The 19,101-nt window shown below is 42.2% G+C and overlaps 1 long non-coding RNA gene across 1 annotated transcript; it reads left to right on the forward strand.

Moving 5' to 3' along the window:
* Positions 1 to 4,968: 4,968 nt before the first annotated feature.
* LOC128343459 (uncharacterized) lies at positions 4,969 to 9,216 on the forward strand. Its single transcript, XR_008315544.1, has 3 exons — positions 4,969 to 5,098; positions 7,211 to 7,299; positions 9,112 to 9,216. It is a non-coding gene; the product is annotated as an uncharacterized LOC128343459 (long non-coding RNA).
* The last annotated feature ends 9,885 nt before the right edge of the window (positions 9,217 to 19,101 follow it).

Consider the following 19,101-nt stretch of genomic DNA (forward strand, 5'->3'; position numbering starts at 1 on the left):
CTAGATACCACACAAATAACTGATTTCTGACAATACGCAACAATAACCATATGGAATACCAAATGAGCTCATCTTTATTGTGGAAAAACATGAAGATTCCTATATCACCTTGGTATTTTTCTTCTATTATCCATCCTTTCTATTATTCAACACTTTTTTGCTTCTTTTTGTTGATGGGCAGTGGTTTATAGCATGCAGTGAAGCCAAATGCAAATTGTCCTGGAAAACATAGGGACATAGGAAACTGCCATATGCTGAGTCAGACCATTGGTCTATCTAGCTCAGTATTGTCTTCACAGACTGGCAGAGGCTTCTTCAAGGTTGCAGGCAGGAATCTCTCTCAGCCCTATCTTGGAGAAACCAGGGAGGGAACTTGAAACCTTCTGCTCTTCCCAGAGCAGCTTCATCCCCTGAGGGGAATATCTTGCAGTGCTCACACATCAAGTCTCCCATTCAGATGTAAACAGGGCAGACCCTGCTTAGCTATGGGGACATGTCATGCTTGCTACCACAAGACCAGCTCTCCTCCTAAAAATTCAACTCCTGGTGCCCAGAGGTTTTCTTTGGTAGAATGCAGGAGGGGTTTACCAATGCCTCCTCCCACACAGTATGAGATGATGCCTTTCAGCATCTTCCTATATAGCTGCTTCCCAATATAGTGCCAGCATGGATTTGAACCAGCAACCTCCTGCTTGTTAGCCAAGCATTTCCCCGCTGAGCCTGAATTTTGTGGAATTCAATGTACATATTTCCTTCACATATGCCTGAGTATAATGTTATGATGTGTAGTGTACACACGGTATTGCAACATTTGTGCAATAAATAAAAGGGTCTGATAGGAGCAATTAAATTTTATATTCTGTGCTCTGCCTCAGACTGGTTTCACAAAACAATATAGGATTTGTGCTTTTGGAGTACATTTCTGTGGACAGTCCCTTTTCTAGATTTGAATCCATAAAGGCTTCTCTCCCTAAAAGTGCATCAATTTAATCTATATTATATTATATTAATCTATAAGCTCCATGCGAAATGACTATAATAAAAGCTTGCTTGTTACATGATAAATGAAACAAATAGTAATGGTAGCATACTTCAATTAAGTTCCTTAATCCACAGGGGGCAAAGTTGAATTTAAACATTTGCTGATGGAAACAGAAGATTGCATTGGATTTGTATGAATAATGTCCTATTCACTTCACCTTGCCCAATCCTTCATGTGGTTTTCAAAACTGGCCTCAGCTGCTGAATGGGTAATTCTTCCTCCATTCATAAAGCAGCACTGAATGTGGCATTCTTCCATGAACTCTGGAACCTAGGCTTGGCTAAAGACATCATTCAAATAACAATGTTGAGTGAATTAGAAAGGTTTTGAGTTTGATTCTAATTGCTGTGTCTCTCAGTACCAACAATAAGAAAACAAATGTGTCATTTACTGTGCAATATTTACAATAAGTACATCTAGATGTTTCATCTACAGAAATGATCTGTACATGTTTAACTTAGCCACTTCAGATCTAGTAAACATCTCTGAACAAGTTGTGGCTGAACATAATGCATGAGAAGGCCAGAGTTTCTACTTTCTAACATAGGAAATGAACCTTGAGCTTGGGAGAAAAAGAAAATATAGGTGAATCCCATTATCCAAGGGAGTTCTGTTCTCCGCTACAACCATGGAGAATGGAATGTGGATAACGGGGAGTTAAAGCAATGGGAAGGGGGTGGGGTTAGGTTCCTGTTCATCCAGGCATTGCCCACCCAAGGAAGTAAAAATCAGGTTGAAATACAGTCCCCGAAGCCAAAAAGAACTGTATTTTTTCACCCATTACTGCATTTGGGGGGCAGGGCCAGGTCAGTGCCCCTTAACAATCAGACTGGCTGGAGCAGCTTGATGAGCAGGCTATCCCGACAAGTAAGATCAAAACAGGAAGTTGGGGGAGGAGGGGTTGGAGGAGGCTTTTTGCTCAGGAGAGTTCAGTGGCTGGTGTAAGTCTGATTTTCCTGGGTTTTTGTTTGGGGGCAGGGAGGGGTGACAGAGAAAGAGAGAGAAAGGCGGGGATTGGATGGCAAGGTTTGGCGAGAGAGAGAGAGAGAGAGAGAGAGAAAGAAGAGGCTTGGTGAGGGGAGTTTGGTGAGAGAGAGACAAAAGAGAGGCTTGATGAAAGAGACAGAGGCTGGGGGGCTTGCAAAGAGAAAGAGGCTTGCTGAGAGAGAGGTATGGGGCTTGGTGGTGGCATGGTGAGATAAAAAGAAAGAGAGGCCTCATGAGAGGCTTGGTGAGAGAAACAAGGAGGCATGGCAAGGGTTGGGGGAGAGAGAGAGAGAGAGAGAGAGAGAGAGAGAGAGAAGCATATTGGTAAGGGTGTGGGGGGGGGGTGAGACCAGGGCCAGATTAAGCTAGTGTGGGGCCTGTAGCATATGTTATGAAGGGGCCCCAAATTTTAAAAAGCACATAAATATTGAAACATAAATTATTTACTTGCCTAGTAAAGTAATTCAATTTTTTCATTTGCCTAGTGCCCCCCACCACCACCCCATGCCTCCACTCCGCTGAGCCAGCCAGTCAACAAACTTTGCAAAACTCCGCCCCCTCCACACTTTTGTGACTCCTGACCGTGGGTTCTCCTTTGGAGTTATTTTCATAAAGAGAAAGGGGGTGGGGAACAAAATTCTGAATATTTAAATTAAAAGGTTCTCAGGAATTGTGAACTTTGAGAAATCTGAACCTTTTAGCAATTTTGGCACACAACAGTGGATGTTTGATTCCAATGTGTGAAGAACATATTGGATCCCAGCAGCCACCACATTAAAAGGGCCATTTGACAATATTAAGAATATACGTTTAACCTCTTGTGCAAGCCTGACAGGAAAGCAGATGTATATTTAAAATAGTTGATGCACTGCAAATGAATGTGATTATGATGAGGTGCATTAGCAACTTCCATGAAAACAGGAGTATCCAGAAGACAATCTTTTGGCAGGAGGCACAGCCTCTTTCAATCTAAATTACACTAACATGCTTAATATTAAAAGGAGGAAATCCACAAATCATTCAGTGCAACCCTAAGCATGTTTACTCAGAAGTAAGTCCCACTGAACTCAATGAGCCTTACTCTCTAGTAAGTGTGTTTAGGTTTGCAGCCTCCGTTTATGTTTGCACAATTTCAACGGGCATCCCAATGTAAAGCTAATGAAGTTGGCAATGCAGCAGTAGTTATTTCAGTTCTAGAGGAGAGGAAAGGAGCTCACCTTAAATTTGGCAGTTCCTTGAAAAGCAATGATCACAAATTCCCTCCCAACAGCACTAGATACTAAAGGAGGATATAAGTGCCCTTACCCAACAAGACCATAATATAATCTCCCTCCAAGCTCCCCTCAGTTGATCCACTACACTTTGAGACTCCTCTTGCCGTGTATCTGAGTTACTTCCGGCTTTCTTTTTCCTCTTAAAGGTACAGGTTCTCATTGCTTATCTTTACCCTCTCCCAGTCAGTCAGAAAACGCTGGCAACATTCAACTAGCATCTTCTTTAGCTTCCTTTCTTCCGCCCGGCATTAATAGTTAGTTGTTTTTTAATCTAAACTGCTTTTATTTCTTTTACTCTCTCTGTGTATGTTTTTAAAAACTTTTACAGTTTAAACAAAATATGGACCAACTCCCTGGCGATAAAGTTATCTTTGACACCCCTTTGAGGTAAAGTTATCTTTGAGAACAGATAGGAAGCTATCTGTTCCTATTGTTGTTCTTACTACTCCCTCCCGTGCTGCTTAACATAATAGATATTCCAGTCAACACCATGGCGCCAGGAAGACCTTGCTTAAACGCCCTCGAGCGAGGGGAGCGATGCTGGAGATGAGAATGGGCAGCAGCAGGCAATGAGGAGAGTCAGCAGAGAGCTCCAAATAGAGAGCAGAAAGAAGGGGCAGACGTTCAAGCCAGGCATGTGGGGCCTTAGAAAACATGGGGCCTGTAGCAAATGTTACATTTGCTACTATGTTAATCCGGCCCTGGGTGAGACAGAGAGACAGGCATGGTGAGAGAGAGAAAGAGATCAATCCTGAATGGGCTCTACTTCTCACTATCTATGGCTCTTCACCTGCCCTGCCTAGCTCCCCCATGCCGCCACCCCCCCTCCCCAGTCTCAGGACCCATCAGTCACCACTGTGTTCTTCACAAGTTGCACTCGTGTGTCTACATTTCATGCATAACTGTTGCAACAGAACCCTAATGATAAATTTGAAAAAATTATCCTGAAGGAATTACTCCTTGAAATGCATTGTCCACAGCAAATGAGTAACTTCTAGAAATGTATTGTGTGAGTGTGAAAATCCAAAGATCTTTGGACTCCATAAAATTTTGTGAAGGTGATCTTGCATCTTATTTTTCTGCCATCAATTGAAAATACTTTAGGAATAGTAAGGTTATATGAGGAGAGGTGACAGGAATTAGAAAATCATTTATGTCTTTACCTAGAGATATGTTCAGTTTCTTTTCTCTGGAAGATAAATCTTTCAGTAACGTTGCTACCAAATGTGTCAACCACAGCTGTCAGAAAATGCACTGCAGAAATGTGTAAATGAAATCTCTCTTTCATTTCTATGGTAACCTCTCTGTGTGAATAGAATTCATAGACATCTTGGCTGGTCTTTTGTACACTTATCTGCCAACAAAAAGGCGTGGAAACAACAAGCAACATGTACAAAATGAAGCAAACTAGATGTATCAGTCCAAAGCAATCATCTACAATTTACATCTTGTTTTCATCTTGCCAACAAAGGAATAATGCAGTCTCTAGCTCACTAAGAGGCAGCTCTTAATTCTTAAGGAACTTCAACAGACATGCATAAAACTGAAATTGAAAATATATAAGCCCTATGCAGACATTATTTTTAGAAAATACTGTAATTGTGTATGTTTCCAAAAGCTGAACCAGAAGTAACTCATCCCCCTCACCGTGCTGCTCACAGTTACAGCAGTGCAAGGTTACAGCCATGACTGAAGAGGTCCCAGTCTCCTGATCTTGGAAACACCCACCATTGCAGTTACAGTGCTTGCCTATTCAGATGCTGCTGCTGTAACCATGAACAGCATACCAAGACAGGTGAGTGCCAGGGCAATACTTCTGGACCCTGTGTCAGTGCAGTATATGATTACACTGAGGTGTTTTTGTTTTTTGTTTTTTTAAATGCATTTGAACAGGGCTATTGTGAACTTAAAAATGATTTATGTACAGGTGAAACTCAGAAAATTAGAATATCATGCAAAAGTCCATTAATTTCAGTAATGCAAATTAAAAAGTGAAACTGGTATATGAGACAGATGCATTGCATGCAAAGCGAGATAAGTCAAGCCTTAATTTGTTATAATTGTGATGATCATGGCGTACAGCTCATGAAAACCCCAAATCCACAATCTCAGAAAATTAGAATATTACATGGAACCAAGAAGACAAGGATTGAAGAATAGAACAATATCGGACCTCTGAAAAGTATAAGCATGCATATGTATTCAGTACTTGGTTTGGGCCCCTTTTGCAGCAATTACTGCCTCAACGTGGCGTGACATGGATGCTATCAGCCTGTGGCACTGATGAGGTATTATGGAAGACCAGGATGCTTCATTAGCGGCCTTCAGCTCTTCTGCATTGTTTGGTCTCATGTCTCTCATCCTTCTCTTGGCAATGCCCCATAGATTCTCTATGGGGTCAGGTCAGGCGAGTTTGCTGGCCAATCAAGCACAGTACACTGTATACTTTTCAGAGGTCCGATATTGTTCTATTCTTCAATCCTTGTCTTCTTGGTTCCATGTAATATTCTAATTTTCTGAGATTGTGGATTTGGGGTTTTTATGAGCTGTACGCCATGATCATCACAATTATAACAAATTAAGACTTGACTTATCTCGCTTTGCATGTAATGCATCTGTCTCATATATCAGTTTCACCTTTTAATTTGCATTACTGAAATTAATGGACTTTTGCACGATATTCTAATTTTCCGAGTTTCACCTGTATTTGCTGTTGTGCTGTTTTAAGCAGCTTCTCTGGATTATTATGGACCAGATGAGCTATGAAGTGGAAGTTCCATAATTTGAACTTTTCATCCTCCCCGCCAAAAAAAACCCAGCTGCATCCACTGAATTTGGGTTGGGATTATGGCCCAGGGGTGAAGGGATGTCCAATCCTTTCTTTTTGGCACTGTCCAAATCATCCTCTATGCTACTATTAACCACAACATTGGATATGTTTTCTGCACGGGTGGTGACTTAATTTGAGGAATCAGTGTGGGAGGAAAGGATTAGACTCCTCCCCCTTTTTCATGATCCTGATTCAAACTGTATCCTTATAATTTTTTTAAAGAGGTGTCAAAAGTTCATTCCTGTGCCATGACTTTTTTTTGGAATTATATCTCTAGCCACTAGGGATGTGCACAAACTGGTCCGGTGGTCCAGCATTTGGCTGAACCAGTGGCGACGGCAGCAGCGGGGGTTACCTTTAAGCAGGAGGGAGGGGCTCTTACCCAACTCCCACCCCGCTGCATTTTCCCCACCAGCACTGTGACCAAAATCACTGGCATGTAGTGGCAGCGTACCCTCTTACCACCCCAGTGAGCATCAGTCTGCAAGTGGCTGGTGCGTGTGCTCCACTGAAGTCTCATTGAACTTAACAGGGCAACTTAATACTTAATATGACTGTGATAAATCAACTGCATTTTGACTTTTGTAATGTCTGCTGTATCCAAGATGAGTCTTTTGATCCCAGTGGTGTCCCACTGGCACAATGAGTCCTTATTGTCAGACTTCAGCAGCTTACATCCTTACCACAAATGTATCAGCTGCAAGCCTGGTAGCCTGTGTTCTGTACTTTCAGATTATCACATGATGCCACTCCAGCTGTGTAATCTGTCTAAGTATTCCATCAGCTGACCCAAGGCCAATCTCTGCCCATGTGGACTTATCAAGCCCTAGCCTCAGACCTTGCTCCTCTGAGCAACATGTTTAATCAGAGCTGGCCTAGACAAGCTCCTGTTTCCTTTTCATATCCTGTTACTTTTTGGAACACAACTTTGGCCAGCCTGTCTTCGGCTGTATTACTGGCTTTGGCTCTTGGTTGCTGCACCTGGAACCTTCCTTCTTGCCTCACTTGGACATGTGCTATTAGCATCTGGTTACTGGAATAACATCTCCGTTTACTCCCCAAAACCTGTTTTCTTAGGAAGCCTGATTCCTGCTGGATCTACCACTAAAATATATTTCATATTCTTGTTGAAATTGGAAATGGTGCTCTGTTGTGTCTGTGCTGAGGTAAAAATACTAAGAGTATTTTTAGAGTCTTAATCCTTACACCAGCATAAGCTGGTAGTTCATATTACCCCACTGATATATTACACAGTACTCTTAGATTATTATCAAGGCTCATAGCAGCCTTTAAATTCATTCATAACAAGTCTGGTCACTTTTATTATGCTACTGATATATATTTAAATATAAGAAACTGCAGATCTGTCTAGAAATGCTCTTGACAATCCCAAAGATCCGTGCTTTATATTCTTAGGTTTGCATTTGCAAATGATATTTCAATACTCCAAAATACATAGACTTCATAACAATTGGTAAAAATGATATGAGAGCCCTTTGTCCCCACCAAAGAAGATGTGTAATATGAAATGGTATGTATCTTATAATTCAGTGTCGATAGATCCTTTGTAGAATTTTTGAAAAGGTTAATAAAATAACTTGAAATAACAACATACAAGGTTACGCTTCATTCAATAACATCATGCCCCCAGTCTCCTGCTGGGAGAAGTGGCTTCGCCTCACCTGGCCTTTGAAGTAGGCAGGAGGCAGTGAGTGGGTTCAAGGCCAGAGTGCAGTGAGGAAGCAGGGTTTCACAGAAGCTATTAGCATGCCTCCCTGCATTATGATTGATTCAGCATAAACGCTGGCACCCTTCCCTCACTCTCGTGGGACAAAATGAGCATTACTGGTCAACTTATTGGAAGCTGAGCAGGAATATTTTCTGCTCAGTCCCAACAGATTGGCCCAGTTTGGAGTATTTTCAGCTGCTCCACCCTGTCCTCTTGAGTTTATTTGGCCACAACTGGTAGGTTCAGTGTGAGCAGGGGTAACAGTAAAGGTCAGGTTGGTGAGCACCCTTGGGCATTTTCAATAAGGGGGGAGTTGTTGAGCAGCTCTTAGTGTCTTGGCAGTGTAGAGGGCAGGATTGTGACTCCTCTCTATTTCAGTAGCAGCACCCACTTCAAAAGCTGCATAGTTAGGGTCAGGGTGTGATCACCTTAGCAGGATAGTGGGGGTGGAGTGGGGGGAAGGATGCTAGTGTCTAACTCTCACCTGAGTTTAGGCCCACACTGCTTGGGGATGTGGGTGGAATAGACCCACTGCAGTTGTTTAGTTCATATATTGTTTAATAAAACTGTTGTATAATAAAGATTTGTTTTATTGATTAATACATCCTCCACAATTTGTCTGAGTGTTTATTGACTTGCATCTTCTTCAGTGTGGGGTCATTCTTCCCAATTGTTATGAAATGCTGTGAATTTTGAAATGTCATTTGAAAATGCAAAGCTTTGATTGAAAAGTATGCATCTTTGGGATTGTCAGTTTTCTACCCAGATTTGTAGTCTCCGAGAGAGTGGGGAGTGGGGTTGATTAGGAGACAAAATCCAAGATTAGGAGACAAAGATATATGTTATGGTAGTTGCCCATTCAACTGTGTCCAAGCTATAGTAATAATAAGAGAGACAGCAGCTTCATCATGCTATAGCATTTGCACTAGTTAATGAGGCATCATGGCATGCTATCAGTAGAGTGACAAATCAGGTTCTGGGGTAGGAGGATTTCTCTTGTGTCATTTTCTTCTTGCTTTATCTATAACATATTTTGAAGAATTGGTCGGTTGTTTGGTGCAAAATAAAGTCATACTTCTCAATGACCTACAGATACCAAATTGTGCATGAACAATCTTGCCACTGAATTTGGCTGAATGCATTACTTTTCACACTAGAATATGCTCAGTGGAAATGTAATTATTCTGTATTATTTTAGCAGAAATAGTGAAAATAATAACCATATTTTAACTGTTATTGTTTTCAACAGATTTTTAACATTCAATAAAAAGATCAATAATTCAAAAACAACATTATGCCCAAGAGAAGCAGAAGATCTTTCTCAATTTCAAATTTACTATGATTTACATTTACCATATATTGTATGTATTCAATAAAATAAATAACATTTGAAGTTGAAATCCTACAAATTTAAAACTGTTATTTTACCTCCCTTGAAAGCACATTAATACAAAATTCTATTACATATATTTACTTTCTTGAACTATATAATCTATGCAAAATGACTTTGCCTGGTTAACAGATCTCACCTAGTAAGTTTATAAAATGACTAGTGAAAGGCCCATGAAATTTCTTAGGTGAGTCAATGGGTACAAAGGGATATTACTCCAAGCTTCCTTCCTTTCTTCTGAAGTTTTCTTTGCCTCCTATAGCTCATTAGATATCCTGTCTCCTTTTTGTTCCCAACTGCCCCAGGCTCTTTCTTTCCTTTCTTGCTTCACATCTTTTCCCTAGATTAATGTTTGAATAACTGTACAAGTTATTTTGTATAGGCATACACTGTAAACATAATGTACATTTGTTGAAAGCCCCAGTCATATGCTTTGTTCAATGCACATACAACCTGTGTACAGTGCAGATCTATAAACGTGTACGGTCACTCACACATTATGTTCATTGCACATATAGTAGTACACTTCATATCTGTATCCTACATTTGAGGAGCATGTACCCGGGTTTGCTTCTGAAATGAATGCATGTACAAACTGGTAAAAATGCACACAAAACTGGTTTTCGGGTTTGGTTCAAGTTAGAACTGGACTCAAACTAGGTGTCCCAGCTCAAGCACTCGTTCAGTTGAGCCAACCCATAGTTCAGCTCAAGCCATAGAGAATAATGGGGATTCAAAGTGGCCTCATTATTCCCTGTGGGTAGCACCTAGGTACTCCAAATTGGATTGTGTAGCAAGACCAGGGGATGTCCAAATACATTTTTAATCCCTCTCCTTTGCTGCACCTCCCCACATCTCTCCCCCTGACCAATGGGGTTACAGTTGCCAAAACAAGCTGAGTGGCATGAAACCACAGCAGCAGACACAGATGGCCAATCAGGGCAGTAGCAGGACTGCCAATCTGTGAAAATGACACAGAGAGGCTCTTCACACAAGCAGTGTGAAGAGCCTAAAGGGGGGTTGCTGGGAGAGGAGGTTTGACCCATTCTCCCCACAGATGATCGCTCAGTCATCCCTGGGCAGCCAGATCAGCTGCTCAGACGATTACAGGCTCTGTCATGGAGCTGTGAAAATTGTGGGGTTTGGGGGGGGCCCAGCCCCCCCCCCAAGTCCCTGAAAGCACTGCGAGAGTGAGATATGCCTTCTTGGGAGCCTCCTGACACCGAGAGGCTTGTTGCAGCCTCTCCGGCTATTCATGAGTCAGTGCAGCACAAAGCCGCACCACAATACCACACAATCACTGAACCCGCTTTTCAGGCACCCTTGCACCTGAAACCCAGGTTAAAAAGCAGGCCACCCAGGAAGGTTTGCTGCTGAGCACCCACCAGAAGCCATGCAACTCCCATTGTTTCTTACACGTGGCTAAAATTGGGCTGGGCTTCCCTAGCCTGATTTTAGCTGTCCATGAGAATAGCCACATAGTGTCACAAAATGGCCACCACCATTCACCCGGCGTTAAATGGCAGCTCAAGCCATCGAGCCACCTTCAAGCCAGCTCAGACTGAATTGAGCTCAGCTTGGCTCTTATGGGGCCAGTTCAATTTGAGCTCGAGTCTTCAAAGAGGGCCGGCTTGACCTTAAGGCAGCTTGATTCTGAGCCAGGTCGCATACCACTACACACTGGCCTCTTTCACACGTAATGCAAAACCATAGGTGAATGACCCAGAGGTTCCAATTTGTGGTTGTTTTCATGTGTGAAACTGCAGTTTTGGAGAAAAGCAACCTGAGGTTGCCCTCCCCAAACTCCAGTTTCAACCTTCATTTTGTAGTGAGTTTTACTGGTCCTACCTGAGGTTTCACACCAGCATTGTGTCATCACATACTAGGCTGCAGCTTCCCTAACCAGAATTGAGAGCAGGAAGCTCCCTGTCTCCAGCTGTGATTAGATGCCGGGCTATCCTTCACACTTGAAGGAAGTCCACACAGCCAGTCCCCACTCTTCTCTGCAGTCTCCCAGACTGCAATTTTGATCATCTGGAAAGAACACATGGAGTGGGGAGTGAAACAATGTGTCCGTTGGACCTGCGGTTTCCCGTTATGTAAGAAGGATGCCATCCACACAAAAGCATGTACAGATACCAATATGCATGTACCACAGAATGTCCTTTCAAACTACTTTTCCATAGGCTGCATTCTAGACATGTGCTTGCAGGGTTTCAGCTCTATAAAGTAAATCCATCTCTTTATTTGTTCTAGCTCAAAAAAGTATTTGTTGTAGCTCAAGAAATGCATGCTTTCGATTCAACAGAAAGCTGGTCTTGATATGATACATCACAGCGAAGAGACCCTTCTGTGCCTTTCTCAGAGTGTTTGACCATCTTCCACTTAGTCTCTTGGAATGCTTGCCACATTCCATAATGGGTTCATGCAAGAGCAAGATAGCAGAATACTCTAAATGAGAAATAACTTGATTCTTCTCGCTTAAGCTGAACATTTCATTGACTTCAAGCTTTTGGGGCATGACCCACAGACCAAGTTAAGTCAATGAAAACATTTATACTGAATTCATTGACTCTGAGTCAAACCTTTACATTGTGCATTCCCTACATTAAAATAAAGAATGTACAATGAATAATGTTTGCTTATTCAAGTTTTTGCAAGACCTATTCTTCATGACACTTTCTGGCAATGGGGTTGTATTTTATAGGTTCTGTGGTCTAACCCTGTTAAGACACAACACAATCCCTTTGTGTTACAATTGTTCTCTAATGTGGCTCTACAACAATTGACCTCTTCACCAGCCCTATTCATGTATCCACAGAGAACGAATGCATGAGAGAGCAAACAGGAATGTGCCAGTTACCCATGTCCACCCCCATGCTGATTCTACTCATGCTCCCTCCCCTCCCGCTTATGCTGATTGACTCCTTGTTTGTGCCCTGGGATGTACCTGTATACTCTGTGTGTCTGAAGAGGATAGGTGCTGAATGGGGTGGGGGAATTCTCTGTAATTTAGACCCAGATTTATTTATCCTGGGGAGAATTTTCCACACAATTGGTCCTACTTTCTGCAGATAAACAACAAATGTGGAGATGGCTAGGAATTGTGGTGCCCAAGAGGCATGGATAACATGTGTTCTTTTCTGCCCTCTCCATGAATTTGTCCTCCATGAAGGATTAAGGCTTGAATAGGCTACTTGCTACAAGAACTATCTTGTGCTTATAGAGCTAAATATAACTTTCACCAGATATCCCTCTCAGGATTGAACTTGACAGGTGGAGACTGTGTAAGTGTATTGTGTCATGCTCAGATCCACTGGTAACAAAGGAACCAGAATGGGAGCAGCCAGGCCTCCCAGTCTGGAGTGCCTTCTCACACCCCGGCCTGTTCAGTTCACAGTGCCATGGAGAAGTTGCAGCCCAGAGCCTTCAAATGAGTAATAGGGCTTTTGCCAAGATGAGCCCTCCTTGCAAACCGGTCGCTCATCATTGGCTGGCTCTCTCTTAAATAGCCCGTGACAATCGGGGCAAGTCTCATGATATCTCAGTCCCGAGTGAGATCTCACATCGAAAACTTGTGAGAGCCCCCTGTGGTCTCGCAAGACTCTCCTGTGCTCCTTTGAACCCTCTTCTCTGATTGCCCTGCTGAGGCGGGCTGTCATGGGCGGATGGAGCAGCATCACCACCACTCACAGGGGTAAGTGGGGTCACCAGGTGCTCTCTGCCCCGGACTGCATGCTTTCTTTCTCCCTTCTCCTCCTCATTCCACAGAATTCCCTCACATATTGGAAACACATGGCAGACTGTCTTCATCAGTAGGACAGGGTGAATTGAATTGCTTTATCCAACTGCAAATGAACAAATATTGTTAGTATAGCATTTTGGAGAATTGTTTAGGGGCTTGTTTGTTTCTTTGTTTTGGCTAACCCTAGAAAAACACCTTACACAGCAATAATGGGAAATATTATAGGCAATTATTAATCATTATTGAAATAGTATAGCCCCTCTTTGGAACACTCCCCCCCCCCCCCCGGCCGATTCATTCTGTCCCCTCCCTGGCTGCTTTTAAGTCCCTTCTTAAGACCCACCTGTTTTGCCAGGTGTTTGCCCTTTAATAATAATAATAATTATTATTATTATTATTATTCTACTTAATTGTTATTGGTGTTGTTGTTCACTGCCTAGAGTCTTTGGAGGAGGCAGTATATAAGAAAATTTTAATGAATGAATGAATGAATAAACAAACAACGTACTTAAAAATCTTGAAAATCCCTAATGACTTTCTGCTCATATCAAACTTGTTAATTGTTGCTAGCACTGCTCTTCTGTAGGCTCCCAGAATCTGCTCTGCTTATGTCTGAGACTGCAGGTGTATGGGTCTCACTTTTGACATGCTCAGGCACATCGTGAGTTCTCTGTTTGTTGGCATATTGGGAATCAGTCACTTAATAGGCAGTGGGGCAGTTACCCCTAGATTTAGCAGCTGGCAGAGCCAAATTGTAAGAGAATTAGCCTTGTGCCTTCCCCATGCTAGAATAACTAAGTAGACTCCTGAAGTTAACTCTCAAAAGTTAACTCTCTGTTCAATGTCTCTGAGCACAATTGACCCTCCTTTGGTTTACCTTCCCTCCATAGATGCCTCAAATGAGCTAAAAACCAATTACCTCAGCAGGGAAATCAGATAAGGCTTGACAATGCACATTACCGCCTTATCAAAAGAAGGTTAAAGTGGACTATAGGAACTCAGAGATGTACCCATTAAAACATTAATCAGTTTACTAGGTGTTTCCGAACTAAAAGAGTGTTTGCACGTCCGATCACTCAATTTGCATTGGCCCATTCAAGCATTGTGTTGTAATGCAGCATAGCAAACATCAACAATGGGATCTTTTTATATTCCCTGGAACTGCCCTATTCAAGAAAGAAGAGCAACTGGAATGTTCCCTCAGGACATGATTTGGGCTTTAATTGTCCCCGGTTTCTTGAGCCAGTGTGCTTCACTTGGTTTCTTGTGCCCATCACTTGGTTTCCTTATTGTGGAGTCACACATTACTTGGACACTACAGCGAACACTTGCCATATCACTTGGCCATGTTTTTTTGCTCTGCAGGCCACCTTTGCTTCCAGGCCCAACCCAGGCAATTATAAGAACAATAACTGCCAGGTTAAAAGGCTTCATCCTGGCCTGCCGCTATTTCCAGCAGTGAGCTGGGAGGGAGGAGCGGCTGTGCTGAGTGCAGCAGCTGACGCGGCACTCAGCACAGCCACTCCTCCCCCCCCCACAGCTATTGGGTGCTGCTTCCACCCAGTTATTGTTCTTATAATTGCCTGCCAAGGTTAAACAAACCTCAGGTTCATTTGACCTCAGCTAAAGGATGGGATTAAAAAATGGGTTGGGTGGAAGGTCAGGATTGGGACTGATCCCAGTGATGCACACAAGCAGCCCAACCCAGGTTGGGCTAACCTAACCTGGGTTGGGCTGCTCATGTGAATAGGCTTATGATATTGAACAAGATACAGTAGTACACTTCCTATTTGTACCACACATTTGAGGAGCCTGTCCTCAGGTTTACTTTTAAAATGGACACAGGCATAGTCATTCACACACACACAAAACCATGTGGAAGGGTACAGACATCTATACACTCATACACACTAGTAATGTCTGAATAGAGCTAGTCAGTCTATTGAATGCATGGAGAGAGAAATGGAAATGCACAGGATCCTACCTTCTAAAGATGTGCACAAATCAATTTTTGTGATTCAGTTTGAGGTCGAATTGAATCAGCCAGATGCGAGTCAAACTCAAATCTGCAAACTCAAATCTGATCAGATTTGATTTGAATTGGATTAGATTCAGTTTGAATTCAAATTGATTTGATCCATTTTTAAAGGTCCATGCAGCACCAAAGTGTGGTGGTGGCTAGGACCCCATGGATGGCATCTTCAACCCAAATTTCAAGGCGGCGGGGCACTCAGTTGATTCTTAATGATGTTCTAGTTTTTAGTGTTTTTGTAAATTTCGACCATAAGAAATAATGGGGATTTGAATGCAGCCCCATTATTCCCCGTGGTTGTGCCAATTCAGTAAAAAGGAGGTTGGGCTAGGGCACATTGGGCACTAACCCCACCCCACCCCACCACCACCATCAAGGCAGTGGTATACTTAGTTTATTTTTGAAGTGTTTAGAATATTTGATGTGTTATGACTTTCCCAATGTTAGTGTGTTATGACTTTTTGTTATGACCACAAATTTTTCCCCACCCTCTACTCCTTTTGAAGCCTATAGTCATTTTGGTGTTACATTTTATGTATGGATCTCAGGATGTAAATGGTGACCATGACAAGGCTTAAGCATGACAGCTTTAATCCCTAGTGTCAGTTTTTTAGGGTCAATTGCAGAATTTAGTGACAGTGAAAATGCACTCAGGGTCAGCAGCACTGCTCCTTTATCCTCATAGGAAATAATGGGGATATGATGTGATGTTCTAAGGGCTCACTTTTGCACCTCACTGTGCATACAGGCTGTACACCCTGCCTGTACATACAGGCAGGGTGTACAGTGTGAACCAATCCTCATAGATATAACAAAAAAAAAATTGTAGCAATTGAATGGCTTGCATTTCCCTGATACAAAATACTGAAATAAATATTCCCTTTCACCTTCAAGTCCCTTTTACTGATAATCAGCTTACAGCATGCAGCTCTGTTCTTTTCCATCAGTTCATTCATCACCTTTGCCTGTGTTATCATTATATTTTTATGGCAATTTTGAGATAAATTTTAAAGATATGTAATCCTGGTCTGGGAAATTCATAAGGATGGGAAATAGCTCTGAATGAATATACACAAACACAATGGATGAAGATAATATTGCATAATAATATTGCATTGTTAGCTTTTCTTTTTCTTTAAAGTAACTTACTTTTCAAGGAGATATGTGTGATGTACCCAGATAAAACTTCAGTAAACTAATAAAAGCACCCAGTTCAATTCTATTCTGTTCCAAATAAGAAAACAAAGGATTCTTTTCCTAAGAAAAAGGTGGGCTCTGGGGCCCATTGCACAACGATGCTTACAGGAAGAAAGAACTGACAAATCCCAGCCTTGCCAGCAATCCATTGTATATCCAGCATTATTGGATGTATGATGCTCCATAAAGGAGAGCCTCAGGGGCAGACCCAGCATGCAGCCATATGAGTACCTGAAACACAAAGAAAAAATGAGTCTGGAAACAGAATCTATTGAACCAAAATAGCTTTAAAGAAACTTGTAGTTTCCTCTTCCTTAGATGTACTGCCCCCAGGAAGTGCAATCTTGGAAGGAAAGTACAATTCCCTTTCTCTTCACTTGCCCACACTCATGATTTTATTATGAGTCATGTGATCATTAATGGACAGTTGAAGAAGAAACTCTTGAAATTTTTGGAGTTGAGAGTACATACTGATATCCGTAGATGGGAAGAAAATACAAGTTCAGCTCCCAAATGTCAAATTCATTTGGGATGTCATGCACAGCATTTAAATAGTAGTGGGGAAATTTTTAACTTCACAGTCCCAAAACTTTTCCTTGTCAAAGGAACCGAGAGTAGAGGATGTCAGTTCCGTGTTGGCTGAAACATAGAACTCCTGTTGACTAGGGATGTGCAAAACATTTCGGAAACAAAATGTTTTGTACCCCAAACAGCCCATTTCTGGAGTTTTGTAAACAAAATGAAACACCCATTTTCCAGATCTGAAAGTTTTGTATATAAAACAAAACATCTCAGTTTCAGCTACAAAATATTTTGTTGTTTCGGACCTCCATTTTGTGGCGATCTCTGAGTCAGTCTCCATTTTGTGTTTGACATCTCTTTCCCGTCCTTCTAGCCTTCCGATCAGTGACTTAATGCATGGGCTGACCTGCTGACGGTTCCCTCCTTGTTCCCTACAGGCTCATTAGCCTCTTGCCACTCTTTACTGACCCCACATTGGCCAGGGGAAGGGTCGAAGAAGTGGCAAGGGTGGGGGGAGTTCAAGGAGGGGTTTTCAGTTCAATCAACGTTAGTTACTCATTCGCCATTCTGCCTTTCTGCCTCATTGAAAGAGAGAGAGAGAACTAGTTTGCATTGCATGGCATGTCTCAAGTTGCCATGATGATGCCATGCCATTACCTATGTCTGCCTGTCTAACAAGCCTGCCAGCTTGCTATGGCTACTGCATGCCAGCCTGGGAATGGATTCAGGGGCAGAAGGGTGTGTTGGGTGGTAGTGCCCCAATAGGTGCCTGCCAGGCTGTCACAACCCAGATTCCAAAGGAATTGGGTAAAGGGCTGATTATTTGTGATTTGTTGACGTTTACGCATATTTAAGATTTTTCCCATAGGGAATAATGGAGGTTTCAGCAGCCCCATAACTCCACTTGGGGGACACCAGGGTGGCCCAGAGCAAGTGGTGGCATAGGGTGCCAGTCACCCCCATTGGTTTCTAACCCATGAGATGCTGGGTTATGTTGTTTCTGAGGTGTTCTGAGTGTAGTTTCTCTGGTAGCATATGAGATTCTCAACAACAAACCATGAATCCACTCTCATATGCTACCAGAGAATCTACACTCAAAACATCTCTACACCACCACTCACTCTGGGCCACCCCAGTGCCCCCCAAGTGCAGTTATGGGGCTGCTGAGACCTCCATCATTTCCTATGGGGAAGAACCTTAAAGACGTGTAAACTCCATTAAATATTTAAAAATCATTTATTTAAAAATCATTTATTTAAATATTTAAAAACCATTAAATATTTAAAAACCCAATTCCTTCGAAATAATTCTGGCAGCTTCCTTGCCCCCACTGGGCACTACCACCCACCCTACTCTGCTCTGGACCACCCCTTTCCCTCCGATGTGAAGCTATACTTTTGCTGAAACCTCCATTATTCCCTATGGGAAAAATCTTAAACTTAAAAAATTCACCAAAAATCAGCCCTTTCTCCAATCCTCTGAAATTTGGGTGATAGCTTCCACCCATTGGGCACTGACACCCTCACCCACTAATTTTGCCCCAAGGCCATTTTTTAAAAAATCCAAAACGTTCCAGATTCGTATTTTGCAATTTTGAACAAAGAATAAAATGGGGGTATTTTGGATTCAGGCCAAAAACAAAACAGGAAAAAAACCCAAAATGCACAACCCTACTGTTGACTCTAGGAAAGTGATAGACTTCTATGTGCCCAGAAATACAGGATATTTATTTACACTCCTCTCCCTAGCATCACCTCTTATGTTGCTTGCTGCAACTCAGAGATCTTCCTATCTCTTTAACAGTTCTGCAGCCACAACAGGAGATGCACCCATATTTTTCACCTGATCTCTTTGCTCACCCTCCCCCTTCCCTGAGGGGTAGAAACCAAAAGGTTTTTTTGTAATCCAGCAGGCAAGAGGAAAGAGTGAACAAAGCATGCACATAACTCTAGATATAACCATTAATTCTTCTAGTGCAAGGTGTCTGTCTTTCAGGTTATTATTATTACCTGCCTCCTTTTCTGCTGTTGATTTTTTCTGTTTCATTGATTGTTACCTTATTACCTGTCATATTAATTGTGCTCATCTCCCTGCTGACTGCTTCTTTATTACCTGCCAGCTTGGTTTTTATCTAAGTATTGACTACTGTCTTATTATGCATCCTTCTTTCATCCACCATACTGTTTATTGCTGCCTTTGTATAACATTACTTGTTGCCTTTTCATTCCATATATTGATCATCTGCCAAATGCACTTCTCTCTCTCTCTCTCTCTCTCTCCCTCCCTCCCCCCCTTCACACACACACACACACACACACACACCCAGCTTTACCTCTTCTCTACAGTTACTGCA

This window comes from Hemicordylus capensis, chromosome 2 (assembly GCF_027244095.1).
Source record: "Hemicordylus capensis ecotype Gifberg chromosome 2, rHemCap1.1.pri, whole genome shotgun sequence".
In the NCBI taxonomy this organism is placed as follows: Eukaryota; Metazoa; Chordata; class Lepidosauria; order Squamata; family Cordylidae; genus Hemicordylus; species Hemicordylus capensis.